The 8,729-nt window shown below is 43.0% G+C and overlaps 1 long non-coding RNA gene across 1 annotated transcript; it reads right to left on the bottom strand.

Moving 5' to 3' along the window:
- Positions 1-244: 244 nt before the first annotated feature.
- On the bottom strand, positions 245-2,285 carry LOC142491971 (uncharacterized). The gene is made up of 3 exons (XR_012800622.1): positions 2,195-2,285; positions 722-799; positions 245-356 (listed from the first exon to the last, which is right to left on the bottom strand). It is a non-coding gene; the product is annotated as an uncharacterized LOC142491971 (long non-coding RNA).
- Between the last annotated feature and the right edge of the window lie 6,444 nt (positions 2,286-8,729).

The following is an 8,729-nucleotide window of genomic DNA, read 5'->3' as shown; positions in this document are numbered from 1 at the left end:
ATTATTGTTGCAATAGTGGTAGTATTGGACCCAGTGCATTTGCAGGAGTATAGTCATGGAGACGCGATCGTACTCTTTGACAAAGGGCTGCATAGCCTGAAACGCGTCAGAGTTTGTTTTGTCTCCCCTCCGTGTCAAACTATGCTTTAAATAAATATATTTTTAACCCTCCAACTGCTGGTGCTGGCCCCATTCTTCAGCTGTGCTCCGCTGCAAATCTCTGGATTTTAAGCCTTCCTGTAAAACAGTTTCAATTGGAACCTCTTCATGGTCACTTGCTTGTATTTGTGTGTCTATGGCGGCGGCGGCGGCATCATCATCATCATCATCATCATCATAATCCTCTTCATCATGTTCTACAAATAAATGTACACATTATTAAATGGCATGTTAATCTCTGCTGTGTTACTATGTAATTGTACTGTGTCATAAGTAACAACTAACATGTTTCCATACGTTTTATAACCTCACATTAAAAACTACCTTGACTTAAGAATAATGTTTGGACTCAGTATGAAATATGAGTGAATGAAAACTTGCTGTAAACTCACAACTCCTACATGATAGTTAACATCACTAACACAATACAAGTTGGCTTACACTTCATTTTCACTGACACTAAGTAATCCTATTTAAAGAAGATGTGCAAAACAAATAATGAACATGACAACATAACATATAGAAGAGCACATATTATATGGCCACCAACTGATACACTCACCTTCTAGGTGTGTTGAGCTGGCTGACCCAGGTGAAGACACTTGTTCAGTCTCAGGTGACACATGTCCTTCAGGGGCAACTATATATAACAATAACATAAGTTTTACATTTACATGTGTAAATATTGAACAAACAGTTATTGTATTTTCTGTATTTATGAGTACCTAACAGCATCATTTCCTTAACCCAAAATGTGTGTGTGAAAGTGAACATAAATAGTTGTAATAACAATGTACATGCCTGTGTACTTAGAACTTTTGAGTTCCCTAACATAAAACATACTATGTTCCTGCAGTAATGCGTGAGGATAAATAGATTAAATTTGAACATAAAAATCATATGTTGTGTAGTGATATCAGTATCATAATGTACATAACTATCATGAGATGACCATTCACAATGGTTATCATGAAGGTGGTCATATTGCAAAAAGTGTTGTTTTTGGTACAGGATATGTGTGGTACATTAATAGAAGATGTGGCACACCTGAATGTGGCTGTGACTCAACAAGACAACACATGCAGTGTGTGATAATGTGTCGTTGATAGTAGTTCAACTATAGATATGAGTGAACTAATGTGTGACGTACGCTTTGATAAGTAATGAGTTGTTGGGGCATTTAGTAGCTAGAGTTAAGCTTTCAAATGAGTGTGATTAACTTCAGTTGTGCTAGTCAGGTTGTAAGAACGGTATTCCCTTCCCCAAAAAGCCTAATCAGCCACACCTTTCAATTACTTGAAACAGGTGAAAATGGTGTGAACTAAGTTGACCCTGAAATGAGGCTGTAATTAGTGTGTGTGCTGAACCCCACCCCCTCTGTTGAAGTGTATGCTGTGATGAGATATTAATTGCAGCTGCGTTAACACAATGGTAGATGAGCTAAGTAGTCGTCTGCAGTGTTTAAGTTATGAAAACAATGACATAACATATGATACGTGTGCCTCATTATGCTGTCTGCATATGACATAAAGCAAAAATGGACCTTTTCATAACCAACTATAGATGTGTTAGTGCAAGTGATGTTTGTAGGCCGTTGCATGCAATTTATTTGATGCATGCTTAAAATAGGCAGTAATGTCATGTTTGTCGGAGTAAAATAAATAAAATACACAATAATATTCTACATATTTCTGTTCTGTACCTGTAGCTAGTAATAATTTCTGATTAACATGTGTTACACATGTGTACTACCCTGTTGTTCCCCATCTTCGCCCACCATCAATTGCTTCCACTGCAGCAATGCATTTTGGGAATTCACATGTAAATGAGCACGCAATGGCACGTGCTATATTAGTTACTGCTTTTAGTAGGACTACAACATATATGTCTATTTTGAGATATATATATATACAGAATCAGACATATACATATATAGATGCAGGTATGCTTATATTGTGAAGACAGTATAAAAAGCAGTGTAACTATGCAAAATAACTGTAAGCAACGACACGCCTAGTACAGTAATATTTCTCACCTGGTGGAAATTGTGAGGGGTAAATTCCTATATCACGGTCACCAGGTAAGCCTTCCACGACGACGGGAAGTAATTTTGCCCGAAGCAGCTCCTCCAATGGACTTAATATGAGACGTTGTGGTGTGGGCCCATCTCCAGTGCCAGTAGCATGCACGCGTTGGTGTTGTATTTTCTTTTTCAATTTGGACCTAATATCATCAAATCTCTTGTGACAACTCCGCTTGTCCCTCACATGATTCCCACACGCATTGACACCAATGACTATTGTGTCCCACATCTCTTTTCTGCTTGCTGAACTTGTCCGCCCTTGAAAAACATATAAAATATATGAGGTAAATTAATAATAATATAAGCACCAGTTTCCTACACTGCTAGCTGTTCCAAGAGATAGCAAACATGCTGTTTTATGTGTAATATGTGAAGCACATGAGCATTCACTACTAAACCTATACATGTAAGCAAGCTTGCATTCATATTGTATGCAGTTATGGCAAATTGACCGCCTGTGTTTAGTTGTCCTTGTAAGGCATGATAAAAAGCTGTGTTTCCAGACTAATTAACATAGAAAGATATTGTGAACCCATATTTGCATATGAACAAAACTCAGATGACCTAGGATCACATGTATTTGAATAATAAATGTAAAGGTACACTTACCTAGTAAATGTCCATATATACTGTCATAGTGCTCCAGAATGCCAGTGACAAGAGCTGTATTTTCCTGGTCATTGAAGCGAGGATTACGTGGCTTCTCCACACGTTTCTTCCGAGCAGGTTTAGGGTCAGAGCTTGGCTGGTGCTGACTGGACTCTCCTTGTTCCAATGGAAGAGCCTCCAAAAGCTGCCCACCAGCAAGCACGCCACCACCATCCACCCCATCTGCAACTGCGCCACCAGCAGCACTCCCAGCACCAGCACTCCCACTCCTAGCACCAGCACTCCCACTCCTAGCACCAGCACTCCCACTCCTAGCACCAGCACTCACACTCCTAGCACCAGCACTCCCAGCAACAGCACTCCCACTCCCAGCACCAGCACTCCCACTCCCAGCAACAGCACTCCCACTCCCAGCAACAGCACTCCCACTCCCAGCAACACCACTCGCAGCACCAGCACTCCCACTCCCTGCAACACCACTCTCACTCTCAGCAACATCACTCCCCTGAACAGTACGTTCACTCCGACGCGTACTCGCACGAGTAGCACTCCCACTCCCACCGGCATCACTCTTCCCACGCTTTGCGGGCATACTTCCAGCACTCACAAAAAACAGACAAGAAATGTACAGGCAATCACACGAAACACTTCCACATATAAAACAAGACAAAGATGTAAACAAAACAACAAAGGACAAAGCTCACCCAATACACAACAAGTCTCTCAGTCAATATGCAAATCTTCAATCGTCCAGCTCTGTGCGTCTCTCTCTCTCTCACTCCCAACAACACAGAGAATGATTAGCAGTACACGTTGCCTTTAAATATGGCGCGCAATCAAAAACATGCTTGTTTCGCCTGATTCAGCAAGATTTGTGATTGGGCAACCTATCAGCACCCCGCCACGCACGCCGATACACCTGTGTGTGATCGGATAATCATCGTGAGAGTGGGCGGATTTGTTTTCGGGTTGATTTGGAATGTATTCGGCACTTACTGCATACGGAGAGGAAAAATCGCCAATAACATGACTAATCGGTAAGATTGCCGATTTCACATAATCGACGCTTACTGCATGAGGCCCTATGTCTACCTTGGCTGGCAAATAAAAATGGATGGGAACCTTTGAATGAAATCAATAGGAGAATGAAGATGGGATGGACCACATTTGGAAGAAACAAGACCATATTTCGAGGGATCCTTCCACTGTGCCTCAAGAAGAAAGTTTTCAACCAGTGTATTTTGCCTGTGCTCCGGTATGGATGTGAAACTTAGACCCTAAATGTGAACATAAATCAGAAGCTTAAGACAACGCAAAGAAGTATGGAGAGATGTATGCTAGTTATTACCCAAAGAGAACAGGAATTCCTCCCAGGGGGGAAGATAGTGGCGGTGCACTGCGTTCCAAGTGCTTCATGCGTTCCAGATGCAGGAAAAAAAAAACGGATGCTGGATTACTATTCCAAATTAATCATTTAGTGAACGTAAAGCAACATCAAACTAAAACAAGTGATCTTAGGAGGAACTCTGAAACGTTTCGTGCAATCTCTGCACTTTGTAAAAGAGTAATATTCCTCCTATGATGCTGATACTTAACGGGAGCCGTTCACCGGAAATACCGCCCTCCAGTCATGCAATAGACCCTCCTCCATTTGACTAATACCAATGGGAGAGCATGGCAGCTGAGTGGCAGCTAAATCAGTGTCAGACACTGTCACGATGACACCAACTTTTATCAACACATTTATATTTCTGGGTACTTGATTGAACAGAACAAGATGCAAAATAAATTGTGATTTATTTCCGTAATAGACAAACACACGACATCTGCAGAATACACTTGAAAACAACACTTACTGGAATAAGGGAATGAAAGAAATTGTCCTTTGAAACAAAAGAAATTGTCCTCTGCTTGCAAGGGCAAGAAATGCAGCCTTGGTTTTAAAAGTCCTGTGGTTATGTGGTTATTAACCCCTTCACTCCTGGACTGGTTGCTGCTGTGCTGGAACAAAGTCTTTTTTCTTTACATCATGGATTAAAATTCAGGAATCACACTGGGGATACTTGGGGAGCCACAGTTATAGACTGCCCAAAGCTATCTTTAACATGTGGATCCAATCCCCTCGTGGGAACAAAAAAAAAACACGACTAGCCAAGTTACCCACAGTTCATAAGACCGGTCAAAAGGGCTGTCCGGTGGGCAGGGCGCATGGGTCAGGTTGACGCCCATGCCACTTAGCATACCTGGGCTACACCCATAACTTGGTGCCACTGTGTATGGTTTCTGACTCAAAGGTGTCACCAGCCTGACATCTGCTGTGCATCCGTATGCCAGTATTGTATACATTATGGGTCTCTGGGTCTTTTCATAATTGACACTCTTTTAGACAGGGGGACTCTAAATCTGTGAGAGCCTTTTGAGGCTCCGTCATAAAAATAACTACAGCCCTTTGAGGCTTGGTCATAAAAATATGTACCTATTAAATATTTGTATCGCTTTTGCATACAGCCCCCATCTCATCACTGCTGTGCTCCGATATCTTTTCTATCTCAGTTGTGTAGTATTATTATCTCACTCTTTATGCCCTTTTTAATAGTTTTATGTATCAAGCTTTCTTGGGTTGCTATAGAAACTATTTAGGAAGCCACATCACTTGCTTTTTTGTAATAAGCAGACATATTGCTTTCCCTGGGAAACAGCATCTTTGCCAATGTATCATGGTGCCCCATGACTTAGTAGCTACATTCCCCCAAAATGCTAATTTTCAGAGGGGAGATTGCATCAGCAGTGGAGGACACGATGTGAACTGATGGTAGACGATAGAGGGATGACTCCTCCCACCTCGTTCTGTCATCAGTGATGGAGCCATCACGTAAGTCAGACAAGTGGAAATGACCCTTTAAGATGCCATTTGCTTCTGTCTGTGCAATTCCATGCAATATGGAAGAGAGAAAGATACTGTATTGTACCTGGGAAATATGCAAATAAAAAAAACAGGTATGTAAATTATTCAAAGTATTTATTCCCAGATCATTCAAACTGTATACCATCATATACTGTAAGTGTGGCCCCATTTCCCCCTGATCAGGGTGACCGCGTGTGCTGCTATTACCTGACTGGCAAACAGGAGGCCTGATCCTCTGCCACTGGGAGCCTGAGGAATATATAACAGGTTTGCTAACAGTGCCTCCACCTGGGAAGGATCCTCACACAGTGGGATAGCCCCTCCCAAGACCATATGACCAGTAATTACACACAGGGTATATGTAACAGTATTTACTGGCCAACACTTATTACCAGAACAATAACACACACACACACAATACAGTATATAGGTATACCAACCCACAGAATATCCTCACAGTACTTGGGTGCAGGGGCACCAGTATCCCAGTGCCCAGTGTCTCAATAGCCACTGCCACCCCAAGTGTGTAGCAGCGCTGCCCACAGTTATGTGTTGGTGCACTTGTAGATGTACCTTCCCAGGCGCTCCAGCCCCGGGTATCGCTGGGTAATAATAACCAAACGGTCAGTCTGTCCACCGAAGTATCCGCCTCCGTGTGGGGTGGGTTCCCGCTGGATTGTCCCACCAGAAGACAATCTCTTTCAGAGTGTCGGTGGTCTGGTCCCAGACAACGGTCTTGCGCATTGCATGGCATCCATCACTGGTGCAATAATACTAGCACTAACAGGCTAAGGGGAGCATACCTTGTGTATGGGGCCTTCCCTATAGCACACAAGCTATTAATGGTCGGGATCTAGCTGGGACCTGAAGGGGGTGATCTGGCCTAGCCCAGCGGAGCACTGCTCCCTGGACCTTCCCTTGCTGTCCTGCTCCCAATTGACCAGCGTGGTCGAGTGCGCCAGAAGTATCTACTTGCCAGCAGGAGAATCCTGCAGCCTTATTGGCTGTGCGCCTGCATGTGACTTCCAGCCCCTGTGCATTATGGGGCTTGTAGTCCCTCGCAAAGCCCTTGGAGTAATTGCCGCCGCTCCTTTACTGTACTGCCCATGTGCGGGGTGTAGCTACATGGCCGCTGCAACTGTGTGCCCTCTACGCATGCGCGACACATCAATACTATATCAATGGCGGCCCCATGCAAAGGGTGACGCCGCAGACCTCGGGAGACCCGCTCGCCCGGCATTAACCTCCCTGCACCTCCCTGCCAAGCTGCGCACTCTCACCTGCCGCAGCGGTGTAAGGGGATGCCCGAGGACCAAGGGGGGACCTGGCTACATAAGCAAATGTTCCTACTGATAAAATCTGTAAAGTAAAATCTGATAAGTCTCTGTCTCTCTCGGTCTCTCTCTCAGTCTCTCTTTCTAGTGTACTCGGGTTAGCGGATCATTTTGTATTGGCAATTTCAGAGTTTGAGGAATAGGCCGCTGTCAGTGATCCCTCCACACATCTTTTTCTAATGAAAAAAAAAGGAATAGAGCTGAAAATCGTGTCATGCAGATCCTACAGAAAGACTCATGCTCACATCCTAAAGTACATGTGAAATACATCTAAAATAAATAGAACAAAACAAATATGCCTGTTATGTTTACACTGCTTGTAATCTCACATATAAAGCTATCCGACTATTATGTCCTACTTAATGTCCTTTATGCAGTCCCAGATTAATTAAGGTACCAGATACTCAAAACCAATTACCATGTTAATAGCAACTATTTAAACACGTCAAAATTACATCTGCTTGTTTAAACATGGGCTGATGAAGTTCAACGACAAAACATTTAGCTACGAATGACACAAATGTTAATGGAGCCATTGTGGAGTAATGCAGAGAGGAAAAAAACAATTAATACGTGTAACACTTATTTTCTCTTTCCATACAAGACAGATTTGAAAGGAGTGATTGCTTGAATTGTAGTTTTTGCCCATCAGGTAAGGACATGCCAAGTGTTAATTACGTTCTCCAACGGCATATATTGATTTTCCTGGTATGTTTTTAATGTTTATAAAATATGAAAAGGCCAAAAAAATACATGGGAAGTCCCTGCTTATGAATCACATTCTATATACAGTAGATACTGTAACAGCAAGGAACAGCAGTATCCATGCTCTGCTTCAATGTTGTAGTCAGGGCCGGTATAAGGGTATTTGGCACCCTAGGCAGACCTTCAGCCTTGCGCCCCCCCCCCACCCTCTCCCCACACACATACGTACACGCACACACACATAATTAACTTTCGGATTTTTATTTTCTATCTAACTGAAAAATGTAAATGTTTTACCTAATAGATTTTTTTTGTAACATTTATACACCCCACCTCTTTCCCTCATTCGCTCTCTCATTGTCTACACCCCTCCCTCATTCTCTCTCCCCCTCCATCATTATCGCTCCCCACCTCCCTCATTGTCTCTTCCCACCTCCCTCATTTTCTCTCCCACCTTATTCTTTCTCCCCAATCCCTCATTCTCTCCCCCTCATTCCCTCTCCCTGTCTCTCCCTCATTCTAATGAGCTATATATATTAAGTGATGAATAATCACAAATAGATAGTACTATATTAATAGACGAGAGAGAGTAAATGATGATAAAGAAGATGCCCCAAATCAATTATTAAATGTAGGTTAATATAACATTGAACGGTATTAAAGAGGCCTAAGGCGGAGAGAAAGAGAAGAGAACAACTGACCATAAATAAAAACATGGGGATAATAAGTCCACTATTCCACTGGATATAACAAAAATAATGTATTAAAAAAACTTATCATTATATAGTTATACTAGCTGATAAACCCGGCGTTGCCCGTGATTGCTGGGGCGGGGGGCGTGGAGAGGCGGGGAAGGGGAGGGAGGGGGGCGAAGAGCAGGGAGGGGGGCGAAGGGCAGGGAGGGGGGCGAGGGGGCGAAGGGCAGGGAGGATGG

The sequence above is a fragment of the Ascaphus truei genome, chromosome 4 (genome assembly GCF_040206685.1).
Source record: "Ascaphus truei isolate aAscTru1 chromosome 4, aAscTru1.hap1, whole genome shotgun sequence".
NCBI lineage: Eukaryota > Metazoa > Chordata > Amphibia > Anura > Ascaphidae > Ascaphus > Ascaphus truei.
This window is presented reverse-complemented; position numbering and strand designations above follow the sequence as displayed.